Source organism: Bufo bufo, chromosome 6, assembly GCF_905171765.1.
Source record: "Bufo bufo chromosome 6, aBufBuf1.1, whole genome shotgun sequence".
Taxonomy (NCBI): Eukaryota; Metazoa; Chordata; class Amphibia; order Anura; family Bufonidae; genus Bufo; species Bufo bufo.
This window is the reverse complement of record NC_053394.1, coordinates 383433302-383457948: the sequence shown is the minus strand read 5'-3', so window position 1 is coordinate 383457948 and position 24647 is coordinate 383433302. Positions and strand designations below refer to the sequence as shown.

Here is a 24647-nt window from a genome sequence, read left to right as displayed (position 1 = left end):
TCATGAGTTTAAGAATCGTCTATCCTTTAATGCAGAAGATACAAAATTGTGGGTGGATACCCTGAAAATTGATATACTCATTGCAAAAGTAATTAAAAAATACCCTCCTTGCCCTTTAAAATTCCTCGCAACTTAAGGACGCTATGGATAGAAAAATAGATGGTCTTTTAAAAAAGCCTGGGAGGTATCTTCTGCATTGATCAATACAAATATTGCCGCTACTTCACTGTCTCGATCGTTATTTGTATGGCTCTCCCAACTAGAGAACCATCTAAAGATGAAAACATCCAGGGAAGAAATTCTGGAGTCCATTCCACTCTTAAAACTGGCAACTGCGTTTGTCTCTGATGCTTCGGCGGAATCTATTAGATTCGCTGCCAGAGCCAGTTCCCTTTCAAATGCCCCCAGATGAGCATTGTGGCTTAAAACGTGGTCTGGGGATATTCCATAAAAAAAATAAGCTTTGTACTATCCCTGTCACGAGTTGGAGGTCCCAGGAGAGACCACCGCGTCGTCAAGCAAAACATACAGCAATACGATACAGTCACAACAGAGTTTATTGCACAAACAGAATCTAAGGAGGGAAACACAGGGAAATTGAGAGCTCTATGTACCGTCCGCACAGTGGGAGGAAAACCCCCACTGCGCCACTGTCTAGTAATACTCCAGAGAGGCGTGACTAAGCAACTCCTGGTATTCACTAGGGCCCCAGATGGTAGGGTTAGGCTTTGCCGCAGGGAGTTGCCAGGGTCCACTCTGGAGCGTGAACTAGACAGTGACAACAGGAGCAAACGGACAACAGGTACCAGAAGGTACCAACGGTACATAGGCAACTATAACAAACAAGCAGGCAACTGAAAACACAAGCAGGAGTTCATGCAAGGGAGCAGGAGTGGCAATGAGCAGAGAAGGACTAGCTCCACCAGTGGTATACTGTGTGGCCTTGCCCATAGCACTCTGCAGCAAGGGCTTGCTGAACAGAGACATATGAATACACACAAGGAGACTCGAACATAACTGGCAGAACAGATAACAAAACACAGGAAAGAGGACGGGAATGAACAAGTAGGAAACCCACAGAGCACAGACAGACACGGATCCCATGGGTCAGCAGCATGGGAGAGTGAGTACAAACAAGGAGCAGGACAAGACAACACACACCAGGAGAGCTGACACAGAACTGAGGAAACCTCAGCCTTATATACAGGTTCCATGGGTGCAGCAGAGAGGCCACACCCATGGAGCAGACAGAGAGGATTAACTCCAGATAGGAACACAGGGGAGTTAACCCATAACGAACCACAAGCAACGGAGGAACGGAGCTACAGCGAGAGCATAGACAGAAGGTCACAGCCAGAGGTAACGACTGTGACACTCCCACCCCTCAAAGCCCCCCCCCTCTCCCCCCCAAACAGAAAAGGGGAGGAAGTGGGGCAACAAACCAAACAGAACCAGGCAAGGGAACAGAAATCAAAGGGGTGATGAGGTACATGGACAGGAACACAAAAGACGACCGCAGCCAGCACAAGCCCCTGAAAACCAGCCTGCACAGAGGGTCCGCAGCCAGTACGCCAGGGGAAGATAGCCAGTCAACACGGAAAACACGTCAAGTGAACCGCACCATGCAGTTACCTCCCCCTCCACTCTCCCTCCGGAGAATGACATGTCTGCCAAGAACTGATTGGCCAGACATGCAGACACCCCCTTCCGGAGGAGTGGGACCGGGAACCAGACTCGAATACAAAGAAAATCGGAATCAAAGGGGTACAGAGGTACACAAGCAGAACACATAATATGACCGCAGCCAGCCCCTAGCAACCAGCCTACACGAAAAACGCAGCCAGTACGCCAAGGGGAATGCCGCCAGCCTACACTGCCACAAAAGTCACGGTGAACTGCAGTGTGCAAACACCTCCCCCTCCACTCTCCCTCCGGAGAATGGCATGTCTGCCAAGAACTGATTGGTCAAACATGCTGACACCCCCTTCCGGAGGAGTGAGTACAGAAGCAGATACCTGCACCAATAACGGAAAACACGGCCGTAGGCAGAGCTGCAAGCTAAAAAGGCTACACCGGACGTCGCCCCTGGCAATCAGCATACATGGAAACCACCGCAGCCAGTACACCAAGGCAACTAAATCCGATACCTAAAGGCACCATGAAGAGGGAAACAAAAACAGAAAGCACACACCACAGATAAGCAGAAAACAGAACACAAAAACTCTGTGAAAGTTCACTTGTTCATTCTGTCTTGAGTTGGAGGTCCCAGGAGAGACCACCGCGTTGTCAAGCAAAACATACAGCAATACGGTACAGTCACAACAGAGTTTATTGCACGAACAGAATCCAAGGAGGGAAATTGAGAGCTCTATGTACCGTCTGCACAGTGGGAGGAAAACCCCCACTGCGCCATTGTCTAGTAATACTCCAGAGGGGCGTGACTAAGCAACTTCTGGTATTCACTAGGGCCCCAGATGGTAGGGTTAGGCTTTGCCGCAGGGAGTTGCCAGGGTCCACTCTGGAGCGTGAACTAGACAATGACAACAGGAGCAAACTGACAACAGGTACCAGAAGGTACCGACGGTACATAGGCAACCATAACAAACAAGCAAATACAAGCAGGCAACTGAAAACACAAGCAGGACTTCATGCAAGAGAGCAGGAGTGGCAATGAGCAGAGAAGGACTAGCTTCACCAGTGGTATACTGCGTGGCCTTGCCCATAGCACTCTGCAGCAAGGCACCCTGCAGCAAGGGCTTGCTAAACAGAGACGTATGAATACACACAAGGAGACTCAAACATAACTGGCAGAACAGATAACAAAACACAGGAAAGAGGACGGGAATGAACAAGTAGGAAACCCACAGAGCACAGACAGACACGGATCCCATGGGTCAGCAGCATGGGAGAGTGAGTACAAACAAGGAGCAGGACAAGACAACACACACCAGGAGAGCTGACACAGAACTGAGGAAACCTCAGCCTTATATACAGGCTGAGGTTTCAGGCAGAGAGGCCAAACCCATGGAGCAGACAGAGAGGATTAACTCCAGATAGGAACACAGGGGAGTTAACCCATAACGAACCACAAGCAACACACAGGAACGGAGCTGCAGCGAGAGCATAGACAGAAGGTCACAGCCAGAGGTCACGACTGTGACAATCCCATTTTCTGGTACTTATGTTTTTGGCCCTGTTCTAGTTCTATTCTGGAAAAGGCTACAGACAAAAAGAGAGGGTTTCCAGAGGACAAAAATAAAAAGTCCCAGTCCTTTCAGAAGCCAGGACCCCAATATACGTCTCTTACAGAGGCAAAGGTAAATCAGGAGGGTGGAGTTACCCAAAGGGAGGTAAGGGTAGAGGGTTCCTCCTTAATCCCAATACTACACAACAAAAACAATGACGTTCTTCCGGTGGGAGGAAGACTGAAAACCTTCCTTCCACAGTGGAAAGAAATTAATCACAATACTTGGATTTTGAAAAAAATAGATAAAGGATACAGAATAGAATTTTTATATCCTCCCCCCAAGGAAATTTGTTGTGACACATTTCGCTTAACCAGAACAAAATTCTGCAATAATGTCAGATTTGGAAAAACTATTCAGTCATCAAGCCAGTACCTCCAGAACAAATTGGTCTGGGACATTACTCGAGAGGTTTTTTTTGTAAAAAAAAGCCAAATGGGACATATCGATCCATTCTAAACTTAAAAATACAAAAATAGTGGGTGAAATATCGAAGATTCAAAATGGAATCAATGAAATCTGCGATTCAGTTGATTTGTCCAGGAGCGGTAATGTGCACAGTGGACTTAAAAGATGCTTACAGTTATGTCCCAATATTTTCAGCGCATCAAAAATATTTGAGATTTGCGGTTCTGAAGGATTCATCCATTCAGCATTTCCAGTTCCAGTGTCTACCCTTCGGCCTATCCTCAGCACCAAGAATCTTTTCAAAAATAGTAGCAGAAGTCGTGTCCTGGTTGAGGAAAGAAGAGGGTATTATAATTATACCTTATCTGGACGACTCTTTATTGACAGCTCCATCTGCCACCATTCTAATGAGACAGCTGGAATTCACCTTGACGAGTCTCTCCCGCTTGGGATGGATCATAAACCTAGAAAAATCGAACCTTATTTCAGAAGCAAGGAAGATTTTCTTAGGCACCCTATTGGACTCGGAAAAACAACATTCATTCCTGCTGGTAGAGAAAGAGGCAAAGATGCGCCAGGAGATTTCCTTATTCCAAAGGAAAGAAGTCCTGTCTATAAGAACGGCCATGAAAATCCTCGGGTTAATGACAGCTTGCATCGCCACAGTCCCCTGGAGTCAGTTCCATTCAAGACCTTTGCAGAAAACAGTTCTGACTTGTTGGAACCGAGATCTAAATTCTTTGGATCAGAAGATCCGCATTCCACAGTCATTAAGACGGAGTCTTTCATGGTGGATAGATCCAGAGAACTTCTCATTGGGAAATCCATAGACTTTAGAACCTCAGATTCTAGTAACAACGGATGCCAGCAAGTCGGGCTTGGGAGCCCAGGTGCAGGACTTATACTTTCAGGGTCCCTGGGGTCACAATCTCTCTCACAGGTCCTCAAACTTCAGGGAGTTGAGAGCAGTCTTGGAAACTTTCCAAAAGTGGATAATCTTCTAAAAGGGCCAATATGTACGGGTTCTCTGAGACAACATTTCAACAGTATCCTTCCTGAAACATCAAGGGGGGTCAAGATTTCCATCCCTTCAACATTTATCAGACCGGATAATCAGCTGGGCAGAGAAAAATGTACTCTCCATCTCGGCAATCCACCTGAAAGGAGAGAAAAGTGTCACCACATATTTCTAATCAGACATTCTATACGTCTAGGGGAGTGGTGTCTCAAAAAAGAAGTATTTCATATACAGTACTTGAAGAAATAGGGGACTCCTTAATTGGACCTCTTTGCCACAAGAAAAAATACTCGTCTTCCCTTTTTCTTCTCACTAAATCCGTGGGACATGCCAGTGGCAGTAGATTCTTTGTCTCAGATTTGGGATATGGATCTGGCCTATTCCTTCCCACCTTTTCCTCTAATTGGGCCAATCCTGAAAAAGCTGAAGTTAGAACGAGTAACTCTGGTCCTAATAGCTCCATATTGGCCGAAACTAAGCTGGCTCCCAATTCTAAAGAACTTGGCATTGGAGGAACCCTTTTTTCTTCCCGCAGACGACGACCTATTGTCTCAGGAGCCTATTTGGCATCCACAAGTGCACAGGTTGAACTTGGCAGTATGGATTCTGAAGAACAGATTCAGAATCCATGCTGCCAGGTTCAACTTGTGCACTTGTGGATGCCAAATAGGCTCCTGAGACAATAGGTCAAAATGTATGGAGGAAGGTGCTCTTGTCTGATGAGACCATCAAAGAAAACGCTATGTCTGGAGCAAACCCAACACATCACATCACCCAAAGAACACCATCCCCAGAGTGACACATGGTGTTGGCAGCATCATGCTGGGGGGACTGGGAAACTGGTCAGAGTTGAGGGAAAGATGGATGGTGCTAATTACAGGGATATTCTTGAGCAGAACCTGTACCACTCTGTGCTTGATCTGAGGCTAGGACGGAGGTTCACCTTGAAGCAGGACAATGACCCCAAACACACTGCTAAAGCAACACTTGAGTGGTTTAAGGGGAAACATGTAAATGTGTTGGAATGGCCTAGTCACAGCCCAGATCTCAACCTAATAGAAAATCTGTGGTCAGACTTAAATTGCTATTCACAAGCGCAAACCTCCAACTTGAAGGAAATGGAAACGTGTTGCAAGGAGGAATGGACAAAAATCCCAGTGGTAAGATGTGGCAAGCTCATAGAGACTTATCCAAAGCGACTTGGAGCTGTGATTACCGCAAAAGGTGGCTCTACAAAGTACTGACTTTAGGGGGGTGAATAGTTATGTACAGTTTTGAGAATTACATAAATTTTGGAAAAGTTGCAGCTTAAGTTTTTATAATAGCAATTTGCATATACTCCAGAATGTTATGAAGAGTGATCAGATGAATTGCATAGTCCTTCTTTGCCATGAAAATTAACTTAATCCCCAAAAAAACTTTCCACTGCATTTCATTGCTGTCATTAAAGGACCTGCTGAGATCATTTCAGTAATCGTCTTGTTAACTCAGGTGAGAATGTTGACGAGCACAAGGCTGGAGATCATTATGTCAGGCTGATTGGGTTAAAATGGCAGACTTCACATGTTAAAAGGAGGGTGATGCTTGAAATCATTGTTCTTCCATTGTTAACCATGGTGACCTGCAAAAAAACGCGTGCAGCCATCATTGCGTTGCATAAAAATGGCTTCACAGGCAAGGATATTTGGGCTACTAAGATTGCACCTCAATCAACAATTTATAGGATCATCAAGAACTTCAAGGAAAGAGGTTAAATTCTTGTTAAGAAGGCTTCAGGGCGTACAAGAAAGTCCAGCAAGCGCCAGGATTGTCTCCTAAAGAGGATTCAGCTGCGGGATCTGAGTGCCACCAGTGCAGAGCTTGCTCAGGAATGGCAGCAGGCAGGTGTGAGCTCATCTGCACGCATCTGGTGTCAAGAAGGGCAGCAAAGAAGCCACTTCTCTCCAAAAAAAAACACTAAGTGGCTCGGGACCAAAACGTTGACATTTTGGGTCCATGGCCTGGAAACTCCCCAGATCTTAATCCCATTGAGAACTTGTGGTCAATCTTCAAGAGGCGGGTGGACAAACAAAAACCCACTAATTCTGACAAACTCCAAGAAGTGATTATGAAAGAATGGGTTGCTATCAGTCAGGAATTGGCCCAGAAGTTGATTGAGAGCATGCCCAGTCGAATTGCAGAGGTCCTGAAAAAGAAGGGCCAACACTGCAAATACTGACTCTTTGCATAAATGTCATGTAATTGTCGATAAAAAGCCTTTGAAACGTATGAAGTGCGTGTAATTATATTTCACTACATCACAGAAACAACTGAAGCAAAGATCTAAAAGCAGTTTAGCAGCAAACTTTGTGAAAACTAATATTTGTGTCATTCTCAAAAGTTTTGGCCACGACTGTACATTGACGTTTTCTGTTATTTTGTCCTATTTGTTGTTTGCTTCATAATAAATAAAAAAACAGACCTCTTTAAAGTTGTGAGGCACCACAATACCAAAAAAAAGTCAACGGGGGAGTCAATACTTTTGCAAGGCACTGTAATACTCACCACTTAGTTATGTGGCACATGCACGTACACTAAGGAAGGAAACCCTCTCCCCGGCGACAAGAGGACATGCAGTAAGCAAGGAGGCGAGCTGGATAGGAAGCGGTGGTCTCGTGCTCACCACGCCAGCCCAGGGGAGGAGGAGCCAAGCAGAGTGCAGCGCATGCTCACATGATGAGAAATATTAATGCTCCATATTGGAGAAAGGCAGAATGACCCGGGGAAAGAGAGAGAGATTCTGGAATTCCTTGGATTCTTCATTCAATCCCTCTGGTGTCAGAGTCCGCATCCTGACCCTCCAGAAGTCTTCTTCACCGATCAGCCGTGCAGACCCATCTCTACACCATGTATCAAACCGCCATCTTTATTATGTGTGATGGTGAAATGACGGACAAACTGCGGTTAGATTTCCCTGCATTAACCCCTTCATAAAAATTTTTGAAAAATTTAGTTTTCTAAATCTTTATTTTTCTGCTTTTCCGGCAGATAGTGATACCTCGTAAACTAGTTATTACTTTACATCCCCCATATGTCTACTCTATGTTGCCTCATTCTGTAAATGTCATTTTATTTTTTTAGAACAGGTTTAGATTGGCAGGGATTCGACATTTGGCACCCCCACAGGTCAGCTGTATGAGGAAAAGGCGCGCGCCATCTCCTGTCCTGCTCGCCGCTGTCATGTCTATGACAAGATGGAAGAGAGACTGGAGACAGCAGGCGCACACAGCGTGTGCCTTCTCTTCATACAGCTGATAGACTGGGGGTGCCGGGTGTCAGAGCCAGCAGGGTGTCAGAGCCCCACCCCCCGAACTGGAAAATCGATGACCTCCACTCATCTATGATCTCGATGAACTGCTGGATCCTATAGTTCTCTCATGTGCCGCCACACTTACTTGCACGTGTGTAGTAGGCATATGGGAACGCCAATTTTTGCTTTTTTAGTGTCCAGAATGGTATAAAGGATACGTTTATTCCTCTCAATAGGTTCGTGCGGCAATTGCACTCGATGGATTAATACCACAGTTACACCAGACGCATTTCGAAAATGTACGTTTTGTTCCTCAGTGGTTGTAATAGTATAAAAATGAGGAACCAATCGCTCCTTATCCGGAGCTGTGCTGATATCAGAACCTGGGCCGGACCGTGTCAGGATGTTTTTGTAGTATTCTAGTCATTCACAATGCACACCCTGCGTTTTTTTCAGTTGTTCTATATACCAACAAATGAAACCTACAAAAGATCTAGATTATAAAATCCAATATATAGAAAATACAAATAGACACATGTAATGTAAAAGCGCTAATGTGATCTTCATTCCGGGGTGTTAGTTCGCTCTGCATGTCTGTCTTAATTTTATTCTATATATTTTTTTTTTTTATCCCAGTTTTATGACTTGTTGATCAACTTATGTTTTGTATATTATAAATATTGGATTTTATGACATATCATGAAACTGCCTTGACCTCACACATGTTTTGTTCTCTCTTTTTATAGTGATCGAAACATCTACACTTTATTATCTCCCCTAAAGTCTCCTCTTATCTCCAGTTATTGTATTTTAGATAGGATTTTGTAGGATTTTACATCGTCTCATGTTCTTTCCATTCAGGTTCCTACAATATAGGATCCGCTCAGTGGAGATCTTCTATATAAGATCCTTCTCCTGATTGACCCGACAAGGATGGACAGGGACAAGATGGCGGAGAGTATAATAAATCTCACCCTAGAGATACTCTTCCGTCTTACTGGAGAGGTAAGAGATTCGGATGATGTCACATTACATCATCTTATCTATGTTACTAACAGATGGACATGACTGGAGAGGTGAGGGACTCTGGAGATGTATGGAGTGATATTTATTACTGTGTCTCTCCATAACCAGGACTACACAGTAGTGAAGAAGACCTCTAGTGAGTGCTGTCAGGACCCTGTGTCTGAATATTGGGGAAGAACCCTGAGCCCAATCATGGGGCCTCTACCTCACCCCCTGATACATGAGGTAATCAATAGAGAGAAGATCCTAGAACTCGCCAACAAGATGATTGAGCTGCTGACTGGAGAGGTGACACTGCTGGGAATGCTGGGACATTATACAGGAACGCTATGAAGGGATCTGGGTGATGACTGTATCATTGTGTTGTCAGGTTCCTATAAGATGTCAGGATGTCACCATCTATTTCTCCATGGAGGAGTGGGAGTATTTAGAAGGACACAAAGATCTGTACAAGGACGTCATGATGGAGGATCACCGGCCCCTCACATCACCAGGTAATAGACAGGACTAAATACACACGTCCTCTTATTATCTGTATGTAAGGGGTGAATTCAGTCACTGGATGTGTTTCCTACTTTTAGAAATTGGCCACAACAACACAAAACCTTTTAAAGCAACTTCTTCTTCAGAAGATTCTTTCGTTTAAGCCTCATTCACACATCAGTGTTTGGTCAGTGATTTCCATCAGTGATTGTGAGCCAAAACAAGGATTTGAGCCTCCACAGACATAAGGTATAGGGGAAACTCGTTTCCTGTTCTGTGTTTAGAGTCTCACCTGGTTTTGGCTTAAAATCTCTGATGGAAATCTGAAGAGCAGCAAGACCTAATTGCAATCAATGTAAAATGTGGCAGATTATGGCATAAGAGGTAAATGCAAGTGAATTACAGCCATGGTAAAAGGCAGCGCTCTGTTATAAGTCCTGGACACCGTCCTTTATACCTCAGAGAACAAAGGAATCATTAATATTTTAATTCCAGTTTTTCGCAGTGTGTCGCTGTACGTAGACTTTAGTGTTTTACACACAGATTCCCTCATTCCATCATTATCATACGTAACCATAGATCTACACAAGTTACACCGACAACTTCTTCTAATTGGATAAAAGTTCCTTATCACAATCTCTTGTTGCATAAATAATTTGTTCCTTCCATTAATCCTCTCCAATTCAAGTACCAATCTCTATTATACTTTCCAAAGAGCCCCATGGTCCATAAAGCCAAGATCGGCTCTCATTTATCATCGGTCCAACACCAAGGATCGATCCTGATCATAAACATGCAAATGGTTAGTTTTAATAGACAAATACATTTATCTTGGCCAAGGCTTCCACTTCTAGTGCAAATATTATCTACTTTCTAAAGGTCACCATTCCATCATAACATTTCTAATCGATTACTTAACCTGTTCAGGACATAGGGTGTACCAGTACGCCCTGATTTCCTGATCCTTCCACAGGGCGTATCGGTACGTCCTATGTATTTCCGATCACCGCCACTCGGCCGGCAGTGATCGGACCCCGGTGCCTGCTGAAATCAATCAGCAGGCACCCAGGGTCAATGCCCAGGGGGGTCCTGTGACCCCCCGTCTCGACGATCGCTACAAACTGCAGGTCAATTCAGACCTGCGGTTTGCTGCACTTTCGGGAAGTTTCTGATCCTTTCAGTCTGTGACCGCGGGGATCAGAAACTTCAAAATGGCTTTATTTTATGTTTAACCCTCCCACCCCCCTGCAGCCCTCTGTGTTATGTGCCGGCGGGCACAGCGGGGGGGTGGGGAAGGTGCGGAGCGGTGCGCCAGTGCGGGCGGGAGGGCCTCGATCATCAGGGCGGTGCTGGGGGGGGGCGGGCAGGCACGCGATCATCCGCCCGCCCCCTCTCTCAGGATGGCTGAGCGGTTTGCAGAGTGTCAGCACATTGCTGACACTCTGCTTGAAACGCCTGACATCTGTGCTGGCACAGATGTCAGGCGTTTAACCCCTTTCATGCCGCGGTCCATAGGGACCGCTGTATGGAAGAGGTTAACAGGGAAGGTGCTCCCTTCCTCTCCCATCGGGGGCTGCTGTGCCTTTTCAGACTTTGTAAAGTGAAAATACAGTACAGTACATTATATAGTGTACTGTACTGTATTATACAGACATCAGACCCACGGGATCTTCAAGAACCAAGTGGGTCTGGGTCAAAAAAATAAATAAAATAAAGTAAAAATAAAAAAACACATTTATCACTGATTAAAAATGAAAAAAAAATAAAATTTTCTACACATGTTTGATATCACCGCGTCCGTAACGACCTGATCTATAAAATGGTCATGTTACTTTCCCCGCACGGTGAACGCCATAAAAAAACAAACAAAAAAAAACTATAATGAAATTGAAATTTTGCCCACCTTACTTCACAAAAAAGGTAATAAAAGTGATCAAAAAAGTCGTATGTACGCCAAAATAGTACCAATCAAACCGTCCCCTCATCCCGCAAAAAATGAGCCCCTACATGAGACAATGGCCCAAAAAATTTAAAAAACTACAGTACAGACCAAAAGTTTGGACACACCTTTTCATTCAAAGAGTTTTCTTTATTTTCATTACTATAAAAATTGTAGATTCACACTGAAGGCATCAAAACTATGAATTAACACATATGGAATTATATACATAACAAACAAGTGTGAAACAACTGAAAATATGTCATATTCTAGGTTCTTCAAAGTAGCCACCTTTTACTTTGATTACTGCTTTGCACACTCTTGGCATTCTCTTGATGAGCTTCAAGAGGTAGTCCCCTGCAATGGTTTTCACTTCACAGGTGTGCCCTGTCAGGTTTAATAAGTGGGATTTCTTGCCTTGTAAATGGGGTTGGGACCATCAGTTGCATTGAGGAGAAGTCAGGTGGATACACAGCTTATAGTCCTACTGAAGAATTTGTATTATGGCAAGAAAAAAGCAGCTAAGTAAAGAAAAACGAGTGACCATCATTACTTTAAGAAATGAAGGTCAGTCAGTCAGCCGAAAAATTGGGAAAACTTTGAATGAAGGAGAGTGATGGGGTGCTGCGCCAGATGACCTGGCCTCCACAGTCACCGGACCTGAACCCAATCAAGATGGTTTGGGGTGAGCTGGACCGCAGAGTGAAGGCAAAAGGGCCAACAAGTGCTAAGCATCTCTGGGAACTCCTTCAAGACTGTTGGAAGACCATTTCAGGGGACTACCTCTTGAAGCTCATCAATAGAATGCCAAGAGTGTGCAAAGCAGTAATCAAAGCAAAAGGTGGCTACTTTGAAGAACCTAGAATATGACATATTTTCAGTTGTTTCACACTTGTTTGTTATGTATATAATTCCACATGTGTTAATTCATAGTTTTGATGTCTTCATAGTCATGAAAATAAAGAAAACTCTTTGAATGAGAAGGTGTGACCAAACTTTTGGTCTGTACTGTATGTCTCTCAGACTATGGAGACACTAAAACATGATTTATTTATTTTTGTTTAAAAAATGATATTATTGTGTAAAACTTACATACCGTATTTTTTGCCCCATAAGATGCACTTTTTCCCCCCCAAAAGTGGGGGAAAAGTGCCCCTGCGTCTTATGGGACGAATGCTTGCAATTTATATCGCAGTCTGCGATGCTGCAGCATCACAGACTGCGATGTATTAGTGAGGAGGGAGGAGGGTCTGTAGTAGGCAGGGAGAGCGGCGGGCAGTGTAGGCACTGTACTCTGGCCTGCCGCTCAGTATGTACTGTATTATACCTAGTGTTAATCATAATATCTAAACTACGCTCCCCCTGCTTCCCATCTGTACCGTACTTACCGGTACACATGTCACACTCCGTCTCCTGTAGTAAGCGCTAGCAGGCAGGCCGGGCTGCAGGCGTCCGTAACTCGCTGGGGTCACGTGCCTGCCCTGCCTACTTTATGAATGAAGCAGGCAGAGCAGGCACGTGACATACTGAGCGGCGGGCCAGAGTACAGTGCCTGCACTCCCCCGCCACTCTCCCCGCCTACTACAGCCCCTCCTTAGGGATCTATGGATGAGAAAATGATGGGGGGATCTGTGGATGGCATTATGATGATGGGGGGATCTGTGGATGGCATTATGATGATGGGGGGATCTGTGGATGGCATTATGATGGTGGGGGGGATCTGTGGATGGCATTATGATGGTGGGGGATCTGTGGGTAGCATTATGATGGGGGGGGTCTGTGGATGGCATTATGATGGGGGGGATCTGTGGATGACACATATAGCAGTGTCATCCACAGATCCACTACCCCATAACAGTGCCATCCACAGATCCCCCCCCCCACACCATCATAATGCCATCCTCAGATCCCCCCCCTCCATAATAATGCCATCCACAGATCCCCCCCCACCATCATAATGCCATCCACAGATCCCCCCCACCATCATAATGCCATAATGCACATCACCAGGTAGTAGACATGACTAAATACACACGTCCTCTCATTATCTGTATGTAAGGAATGAATTCAGTCACTGGATGTGTTTCTTACAGTTAAGGAAGAGATAACAACACCGGAGAGATGTCACAGTCTTCTTCTTCTACAGGATGTGTCGGAAGAACATCACAATGTCCCACAGGATGATCAGGTAGATATAGATATGGTCTCATAAAATATTCCCTATGATCTGTAGAAGGCTGTGAAGATCTTGTCTTCTGTCTTGTTTTATCCACCAGCTTTGGGAATGAGGATCTGTCTTTGACCTCATTCCCAGGGCGGCTTTACTAGCTGGGTGGCTCCCTGCTCCTAGTCTGCCTTGAGCGCTGAGCTGATCACTCGGTGCTCGACTGGTTGGTATGTTGGTCATGTGACGCTGGCCACGTCACATGACCCTCACTCCCCACTATAAATACAGGCAGCCTGCTGGCCACAGGTTGCCTGTTAATTTAGGTTCCACCTGTGATTTGGTCTTTCCTGGCGTACTTACCTCCTGCTGAATTCCTGACGAAGCTCTGCCTGCTCCTTGTGTACTTTGCTGCTATCCTGGTATTCTGACCCCAGCCTCCTCCTGACGTTCCTCTGCTGACTCCTTTGGTACTTCACGTCTCTCCTGGTATTTATGACCCTGGCTTCTCCTGACAATTCTCTGCTTGCTCCATTTGTACTTTGTAGCTTTCCTGGTATTGACTCGGTCCGTTCACGTCCTGTTGTTTGTCTGTCTGTCATCCCTGCACTTATTCCAAGTTAGGGATTGCCGTCCAGTTGTCCCCTGTCATTAGGACTCGCGAGGCAAGTAGGCAGGGCCAGGGGTAAGGGTGGAGCGCAGTGGTCACTTCCCTCCCCCCTGTGTGTGTGTGTACGCGACCGTTACAGCTCTGCTCTTCATTTTCTGATTTCTTGCCTCCAAGGATGGGCCCCCACCTCGGCTTTTCGTGACATCACATCTGCTCTTCAGCCATGTATGCTCACTTCTGATGTTTGTCTGATTTAGGGAGGAGGGCTATCATTCAGACAGTCTGAGCCCACCCAGCCTTAGAGTCGGTAAACCAGGTTTATTTGGTCTCTTTGATAAAAAGGTGTGGTGGCTCAGTTGGTAGAGTGCATGGGTTTATCTATTGGATTCTACAGTGCAGCCAGGCGTTGTTGTTTTGTTTTTTTTGTTTTTTTTTTCTAATTTCAGCACATTTGTGGAAAAAATTTCCAGCTCCCCACGACATTTTGTGCAATTTTAAATAGTGGAATTGGAAAGTGCAGACTATAGAGACACTAAAAACATAATTTTTTTGGTTTCAGAAATGCTATTATTGTGTGAAACTTTAATAAATAAGAAAAAGTATACATATTAGGTATTGCCACGTCCGTAACGATCTGCTCTATAAAACAATCACATGACCTAACTCCTCAGATGAACGCTGTAAAAATAAATAAATGAAAACTGTTTCAAAACAGCCAATTTTTGGGTCACCTTGCCCCATAAAGTGTATTAATGAATGATCAAAAAATCCTATGTACCCAAAAATGGTACCAATAAAAACCTCAACACTTTCTGCAAAAAACGAACCCCTGCACAAGACGATCGGCAGAAAAATAAATAACATATGGCGTTCAGAAAACCAATCCAGCAAAATCTGCCTTTCAAAAACGTATGGTATTCCTTTCCTTCTGCGCCCAGTTTACGACCACATATGGGGTGTTTCTGTAAACCGTGGAATCAGGATAATAAATTTAATAAAATAAAATAAAAAAATTTAATAAAATGGAAAATCTGCCAAAAAAGTGAAATTTAGAAATTTCATCTCCATTTTCCTTTAATTCTTGTGGAACGCCTAAAGGGTTAACAAAGTTTGTAAAATCTGTTTTGAGTAACTTGAGGGGTGTAGTTTCTACAATGGGGTCATTTATGGGGGTATCCACTATGTAGGCCCTACAAAGTGACTTTAGACCTGAACTGGTCCTTAAAAAGTGGGTTTTGGAAATTTTCTTAAAAATTTTAAGAATTGCTTCTAAACTTCTAAGTCTTCTGACGTCCTAAAAAAATAAAATGACATTTCCAAAATAATGCCAACATAAAGTAGACATATGGGAAATGTTAAGTAATAAATATTTTATTAGGTATGACTTTCTGTTTTAGAAGCAGAGAAAGTGAAATTTGGAAAATTGTGAATTTTTCAAAATTTTTGGTAAATTTGGGATTTTTTCATAAATAAAGGTGAAATATATTGACTCAAATATATGACTATCACGAAGTACAATGTGTCACGAGAAAACAATGTCAGAATGGCTTGGATAAGTAAAAGTGTTCCAAAGCTATTACCACATAAAATGTCAGATTTGTAAATTTTGACCTGGACACTAGGGCATCAATGACCCTTGGTCATGAAAGGGTTAAATTACAAAAAACACACTTGCCACTTTGCTTGTACTGTTAAATTTGTCTGTACCAAACCCCTGACTTTTCATTTATAGGCCTCATAATAAAATGTCTGAGAAATTGAAGAGTGCAAAATGAAAAAGACCCATGCCTCATCCTCCCAGAGTCAAAATGTATGTAGTACCAGCAGTATCAGTACCTGCCACAAGTAGTAGTAGTTGACCACAGTTCCCCCTGGCTCCTAATATTATTGAGGACACGGAGGATGGAATTGTAGACTGGGTGGCTCAACGTTTAGACTACCATGAGGAGGATATTCAGGGGAGAAGGGTCACCCCATGCATAAGGCCTCTTTCACACAGTCGTTGCGGGAAAAGGTGCGGGTGCATTGCGGGAACATGCACGATTTTTCCGCGCGAGTGCAAAACATTGTAATGCTTTTTGCATGCGCGTGATAAAAATCGGCATGTTTGGTACCCAAACCCGAACTTCTTCACAGAAGTTCGGGCTTGGGATCGGTGTTCTGTAGATTGTATTATTTTATAGCGCTGGAGGGGTTAAAAAAATAATAATAATAATTTAACTCACCTTAATCCACTTGCTCGCGCAGCCCGGCTTCTCTTCTGTGCTGTGTACAGGAAAAGGACCTGTGGTGACGTCACTCTGGTCAACACATGGTCCATCACATGATCCATCACCATGGTAAAAGATCATGTGATGGACCATGTGACGTCACCACAAGTCCTTTTCCTGTACACAGCACAGAAGAGAAGCCGGGCTGCGCGAGCAAGTGGATTAAGGTGAGTTAAATTATTATTATTATTTTTTTAACCCCTCCAGCGCTATTGTACTATGAATTCTGTATTCAGAATGCTATTATTTTCCCTTATAACTATGTTATAAGGGAAAATAATAAAGATCGGGTCCCCATCCCGATCATCTCCTAGCAACCGTGCGTGAAAATCGCACCGCATCCGCACTTGCTTGCGGATGCTTGCGATTTTCACGCAGCCCCATTCACTTCTTTGGGGCCTGCGTTGCGTGAAAAACGCACACAAAATAGAGCTTGCTGCGATTTTCACGCAACGCACAAGTGATGCATGAAAATCACTGCTCATGTGAACAGCCCCATAGAAATGAATGGGTCCTGATTCAGTGCGGGTGCAATGCGTTCAACTCACGCATTGCATCCGCGCGGAATACTCGCCCGTGTGAAAGGGGCCTAACTGTGTTTGTGGTGGTAGGAGTAGTGGCACCTGTAGCTGCACTGGTGGTGGTATGGGCACTGGTAGCAGCAGTGGAACTCAAGGCAAGTATAAAGCAGGTAATCTGGAGGGGGCACATGATGACATATCACATTTTTCATGGCGGGGAGGTTGAGGACTATTACAATGATTGTGTGCTGGACAGGATCTGGGAGCTAGATCAGGGTGCTGAGAAGAAGGTAACATCAGAGGAAGAGGATGGTGGCAGCAATACAGAGTGAAGGTAACATACAGTTAGAACCTCCCAAATCCTCTTGCCAGGGCCAGATCTGCTTCTAGTATTGTCAGCTTGGGAACTGGTGATGCTGATGATACTGTGGTCGCAGGCTCAAAACGTGCCAAAACAAGCTCGGCTGCAGCTAGCTCTGTGTGGAGTGTGCAAGTATCTCCTGTCTGGCAGTTTTTCTCCATGGTGCTGGAAAACAAAAGCAATGCCCTGTGCAAGATCTGCCAGATTACAATAAGCCATGGGAGTGACAGAGGTGTCTGCCAGCTACCACAACAAGAGATTCCTCCTTCTCCCGGTCTCCTCCTTCAGACCCCCAGCCTCAGATCAGCCCCGTCAGACCCCCCAGCCTCCTTCTCCTGGCAGCCAGGCGGCATCCACGTGCAGTACTGTGTCCAAGTCATCATCAGTTACTGCTTCTCCTGCTCAGACTATGCCTTCTACTATTCTGTCCCACCATCAGCCATCGATAATGGAATGTGTGACCAAGAAACAACCCTGCTTGCACAAGTTGCTGGTGGTGCAGTCTCTGTGGTACCACTTTGTGGATTCTGTTGCCTTTAGGGGGCTAATGACATGTGCTCAGCCTCACTAGAAGTTATCTAGCTGGCATTTTATTTTTAAAAGCCATCCCTGCTTTGTACTCCCAAGTGGCGGTGAATGTAGGCCACTCCTTGCAATTCTAGCTGTGCAGCAAGGTGCACACAATGGTCACCTGGAGCAACGGTTACGGACTGGAACAGTTCATGCCTTTCACAGCCCATTAGATCAATGTTTTTTGCAGCGAGGCAGCACTGTAGCAAGAATGCCAGGTCCTATTGACACCTCTATGTTTGTTCCGACACCAGGCACTTATCGGCCTCCTCCATGGATATCCTCCTGTCCCAAACAGAAGCAGGGCAGAACATCGCTCCCACTCCCCCTTCTTCCTATCATGAGAAGCGTTGCCATGTCGTTTTAGAGCTGATCTCCCTGGGTGAAAGTAGCCACATAGCCAAATACTTTCTAAAGTGCATCAAGCAGCAAACAGCCGCGCTGGCTGTCTCCTCACCTAACTCCAACTGGGCAAGGTGGTCAGAGACAACTGCAGGAACATTGTGGCTTCTTTGTGTTTAGGAGACATAACACATGCTCCCTGAATGATGCATGCGATAAGTCTAGTCGTGCAGCGTTTTTTTTTGTTTTTTTTAATCAGATGTTTTTTTTTTATTGAAAAACTATAATAATAAACATTTTCTTTTAAAGACATTAAGTACAGGTAGTGGATTTATCCAGCAATTCCCACCGCAATAAACAGAAAGGGATACATACATTACAGAACATGTAATGAAATATGAATTCAATAGCAACTCCACAACCCAACTTCCCCCCCCCACCACACCCCACACCCGGGACAGCCAACCGAGACATATTCCACATGTAAAACCAAGAAACTGTATCCATAGCTAGATATAGACGGCAACGAACACCACATAGCCTGGAGAGCTAAATCCAGATACTCAAATAAACAGATGGACAAACGAGCGGACGGCGACAGGCACCCAGCAAACACCCAATCACTCATACACCTAGTGTTGTCAGGTAAGAGCAAGTTCTGATCACAACGGCTATAGGGCACCCCCTTTTTCCCTTCCTTCCTGTTCCTTCCTTTATTCGTACGTAGATCCAGTTACGTCACATCTAACCCGCAGTGAGCAGACCACTTCTCTGGAGGGCCAGCCAAGGGCTACATACACCAGACCTGTCAATCCGAAGGCCCCATATACTTTCAAATTTAGAGAGACAGTTGCGTTTTAGGTAAATGACCATCTCCAGCCGAATCACAACATAGTCGTGCAGCGTTTGTTAAAAAGAAGTACAGTGGCTTTTATAAGGTAGTGATAATAGTAATAATAATCCTATAATATAATCGTAATCCGTTCTCACCTCTCCTGTCCTTATACTATAGACAGTGATAAGCAGGGTGTTCTAGTGATGATAATCAGTCCTCACATCTCCTGTGTTCTCTCCTGTCCTTGTACTATAATCAGTGATAAGCAGGGTGTTCTAGTGGTGATAGATAATCAGTTCTCACCGCTCCTGTCCTTATACTATAGACAGTGATAAGCAGGGTGTTCTAGTGGTGATAGATAATCAGTTCTCACCTCCCCTGTGTTCTCCGCTGTCCCTTTATACTAGGTATAGTATCTTCATGCCTGCAGTCATCCCAAAACTGGTAGACAGAACAGGAAGACAGCATTAAAGGGTTTGTTCAGGAATAAGTAACTTTTCACATGTGCCCGTTTTTGAATAAAAAAAAACCATCTGATTAAAAAAAAAAAAAACGCTGCACGACTAGACTTATCACATGCATCATTCAGGGAGCATGTAATGTTATATACACACAATGTAATGTTAGGGATGGAATATAAGGGCTACTCTCCCTGCATTGCAAACTGCTGTCATTTTCAGTCATTATTCTAATTACTGATCTTTTCAGGTCATTTACAGTGACTTTGTTTTGTGTTTTGGTGCCTCACAACCTGGAATTAACATGGATTGTTTGAGGATCTAAATCATTTAATTTACAGAACATTTATTTTTATTTTTTTATTGTGAAGCAAACAAAAAGTCAATGTGCATAACTATTCACCCCCTAAAGTCAGTACTTTGTAGAGCCACCTTTTGCGGCAATCACAGCTCCAAGTCTCTTTGGATAAGTCTCTATGAGCAGTTGCCACATCTTACCACTGGGATTTTTGCCCATTCCTCGTAGCAAAACTGCACCAGCTTCTTCACGTTGGATGTCTGCGCTTGTGAACAGCAATCTTTAAGTCTGACCACAGATTTTCTATTGGATTGAGATCTGGGCTGTGACTCGGCCATTCCAACACATTTACATGTTTCCCCTTAAACCACTCAAGTGCTGCTTTAGCCGTGTGTTTGGGGTCATTGTCCTGCTGGAAGGTGAACCTCCGTCCTAGCCTCAGATCACGCACAGAGTGGGACAGGTTCTGCTCAAGTATATCCCTGTATTTAACACCATCCATCTTTCCCTCCACTCTGACCAGTTTCCCAGTCCCATCCCCCAGTATGATGCTGCCACCACCAGGTCTCACTGTGGGGATGGTGTTCTTTGGGTGATGTGATGTGTTGGGTTTGCTCCAGACATAGCGTTTCTTTAATGGTCTCATCAGACCAGAGCACCTTCCTCCATACATTTTGGGAGTCTCCAACATGCCTTTTCGCAAACTCACAACGTGTCTTTGTTTTTAGCTGAAAGTACTGGCTTTCTTCTGGCCACTCTGCCATAAAGCCCAACTCTATGGAGCGTACGGCTTATTGTTGTCCTCTGTACAGATACTCCAGTCTCTGCTGTGGAACTCTGCAGCTCCTTCAGGGTTACCTTAGGTCTATGTGCTGCCTCTCTGATTAATGCCCTCCTTGCCTGATCCGTAAGTTTTTATGGGCGGCCGTCTCTTGGCAGGTTTGCTGTTGTGCCATGTTCTTTCCATTTGGTTATAATAGATTTAATGGTGCTCCTGGGGATCATCAAAGATTTGGATATTGTTTTATAACCTAACTCTGACTTGTACTTCTCAACAACATTGTCCCTTACTTGTTTGGAGAGTTCCTTGGTCTTCATGGCAGTGTTTGGTTAGTGATGCCTCTTGTACAGGTGTTGCAGCCTCTGGTGTGTGTATATGTAATGACAGATCATATGACACTTGGATTGCACACAGGTGACATCATGTCACTAATTATGTGACTTCTGAAGGTAATTGGTTGCACCAGAGCTTTTTATAGGCTTCTGAACAAAGGGGGTGAATACATACGCACATGATCATTTTCTGTTTTCTATTACTAAACAATAGTTTTATTTATATATTTTTCTCCTTTCACTTCACCAACTTAGACTATTGTGTTCTGATCCATCACATAAAATTCAGATTAACAAAACATTGAACTTGAGGCTCCATTCACACGTCCGCAAAATGGGTCCGCATCCTTTCCGCAATTTTGCGGAAAGGGTGCGGACCCATTCATTCTCTATGGGGATGGAATGTGCTGTCCGCATCCACATTTGCGGATCCGCACTTCCGCATCCGTGCTTCCGTTTCCGCAAAAAAAATAGAACATGTCCTATTCTTACAAACTAAGAAGACAGGTTGGCATTAGCAGGAGGTGCTTCAAACCCACATGCAGTTGTGCATATATATAGGGGAGCAAATCCTGCACTTGTGGCCCGTTGCTAATGGCAATCCCCAGCAAAATGCATACAATGGAGGATGCCCGCGGCGAACCACAAGTACCACATTAGACATCCTACACAAGGTAACAAGTGCGGATGTAATAATTTATATAACAATATAACAAAACAATAACAAACACAGGTGCACTCTGCAGTATCACTAAATCCTCAAACTGATTTTAAAATTGAGAGATTAGTCAACATGTCCTACGGTGTAGAACATGTCTAAGCCCGGACACCGCGACAAGGTTTCTCAAGTAGCCCGGGACCCTACACTCTCCTACCTGAGCCGTATGGGCGATACCAGGAGCCAGTGGGCAAATTACAGGAGCATAAGGCCGACTCACAAACAACTCACCAGTTACCTCCAGCATGTGGCCATGCTTGCAATGGGAGGAGGGAGGAGTCTGCGAGTCCCACTCAAGACTGGCTGATATGTCCCAGGCCTCACAGGCGCACCTAAATATGACCTGTAGATGGAAAACAGGCACATTTAAATAGGAGTTTATACACCTCCAGGAATCTATATATACAAACTAAGAAGACAGGTTGGCATTAGCAGGAGGTGCTTCAAACCCACATGCAGTTGTGCATATATATAGGGGAGCAAATCCTGCACTTGTGGCCCGTGGCTAATGGCTACTTGAGAAACCTTGTCGCGGTGTCCGGGCTTAGACATGTTCTACACCGTAGGACATGTTGACTAATCTCTCAATTTTAAAATCAGTTTGAGGATTTAGTGATACTGCAGAGTGCACCTGTGTTTGTTATTGTTTTTGTCATGTCCTATTCTTGTCCGCAATTGCGGACAAGAACAGGCATATTCTATTATGTCGGCAATGTGCGGTCCGCAAAATGCGGAACGCACATTGCCGCTTTCCGTGTTTTGCAGATCCGTGACTCCGTGTATCCGCAAAACACAATGCGGACGTGTGAATGGAGCCTAAGGCTGTAATGTAACAAAATACGAAAAAAAAAGTCAAGGGGGTGAATACTTTTGCAAGGCATTGTAAAACCTTCCACGTGACTTTTCCAACCGTTTGATGACTTCTACAATATTTACTTCACAGCTTGTGAATCTGGGTGAAGATCTGAACATTATATATGTTACAGAGACATATGTGAGGGGTGATGAGCAGAGTACAGAGGACATTCCTACAGATAACCGCCCAGGTGAGTAGTGACCACTAAGTAAAGCAGAGAGGTTAAGATTCTGCTTCTACAAATAAAGAAAAATAGATATATTGTGCAATGTGGGAATAATGATATTACAATTATTATTATTATTATTATTGATGAGTATATATGAAAGTATAAAGGAATAAAAATAAATATCACATACGGAGAGACTTGTACACAATAACAATTACTAATAATTACTACTAATAATAAAGTTACTCCCAAGACCATTTGGTAACTAAACCACAAATTCCTATCCCTCTACAGTACAGTGTAGTTACTATACAGAGGTCTTCTCATGTCTCTTCAGTCCCTGTCTTTGCTCTGGTCCCTCCAGGTTTCCTCTTCTGTAGCACTTTTCTTTTCTCTTCTGCCTCTTTGCTTCTTCCTTTCTTCCTTCCTAACAGCCAGTCCTAGTATTGTCTAGAATATGGCTTGGACACATCTTTTTGGTTGTTCCTTATGGTTTTCTAGCTATTTTCAGGTAACTCTTGAAGACTGATAGAAGCAGCTGGAATGTTGGGATTTTCCAGTATTTTCCTGCCCCACTAGCCATGTACCACCTACTGGACAATTGTCAGCCATTCTTTAGATAATTGACAACTACAGTACCTTTGATATGCTAATGGACCGTTGTCCAGACAGACAGTACTCGCTCACACTGGCTTTGAGAGGACAAGTATAGGCTCTAATTACCAGGAAGTTGCTGAGAACAGGATACCAATACAATATATGGCTTACATTATTTTCCTAAATATCTGTATTAATCAGTATTTCTTACACGTGCATAAATAAATTCATCTACTCGCCTTGACATGCTATCAATGGGGTTATTAACCCCTTAGTAACCACCCATACAACTTTTTACGGCAGAGTGCCGATCTGGGCTGTTTATAACTTTACATGCCGCAGGCAATGGCGCCTGCCGCATGTAAAGTGCTGACAGGGGGCACCCCGTAAATGTCTCTCATCGGCACCCCGTAAATGCGATCGTGGGGTGCTGATGTGTGTGAAGGCTGCCTGGGGTCTCGTGTAGGCCCCAGACCAGTTTTGAGTAATTTCCAGCAGGCTGGTCAATGTCAGAATAGCACTGACATTAAAATGCAATGCACTATAGGGATAATGCATTTTAAAATCAATCAAAAAGCTGTCTGATATAGTCCCCTTTTGGGACTATAAAGTGGTAAAAGGAAAACTTATTTATTCAATTTAAAAAAATACATAAAAAATATGCTTTTTTTTTAAAATTGAAAATGCACTTTTCAATGAAAAAAATTCCAAGAAAAAAATCTCCTGCATATGTTTGGTATCACATAAATTATACCCTACGGTGAACACCATAAAAAAAATATAAAAAAAAGACAGAATTGCTCATTTATTCTCAGTTGCCGCTGAAAAAACTTTATAACAAGCAATCAAAAAGCGCCATTACTCCAAAATGTTACCAATGAAAAATACAAGTCGTCCCGCAAAAATCAAGCCTTGACAAAACTCCATAGAAAGAAAAATAACAAAGTTATGGGTCTTGTGAAGCAGCAATGCAAAAACATTTTTTCTTTTAAAAAAGGGGGTTTTATTGCAAAAAAAAGTAGTAAAACGTAAAAAAAAACTATTTGTATTTGGTATCAATGTAATCGTACTGACCCAGAGAATAGAAGATATGTTATTTATACAGAAAAATGAACGCCGTAAAATTTATAATGTAAAACGCAGTGGTAGTATTGCTGTTTTTCCCATCTCCCTCCCAGAAAGATTTAATAAAAGTTAATCAGAAAGTTATGTACCCCCAAATGGTGGCATTAAAAACTACAACTTGTCCCGCAAAAAACAAGCCTCATAAAGCTATAAAGATGGAAAAATAAAAAAGTTATAGCTCTTGGAACGCGACAATGAGAAAAGGAAGAAAAATGCTTGGTCAGTAAAGCCC

General features: G+C 43.8%; 1 protein-coding gene and 1 long non-coding RNA gene across 2 annotated transcripts in view; one reads left to right on the top strand and one right to left on the bottom strand.

Moving 5' to 3' along the window:
- LOC121003529 (zinc finger protein 268-like) overlaps positions 1-24647 on the bottom strand; it is a 948872-nt gene that overhangs the window by 237538 nt on the left and 686687 nt on the right. The window lies entirely within an intron of this gene.
- Positions 9425-22660, top strand: LOC121003578. The gene is made up of 3 exons (XR_005779519.1): positions 9425-9480; positions 13502-13596; positions 22612-22660. It is a non-coding gene; the product is annotated as an uncharacterized LOC121003578 (long non-coding RNA).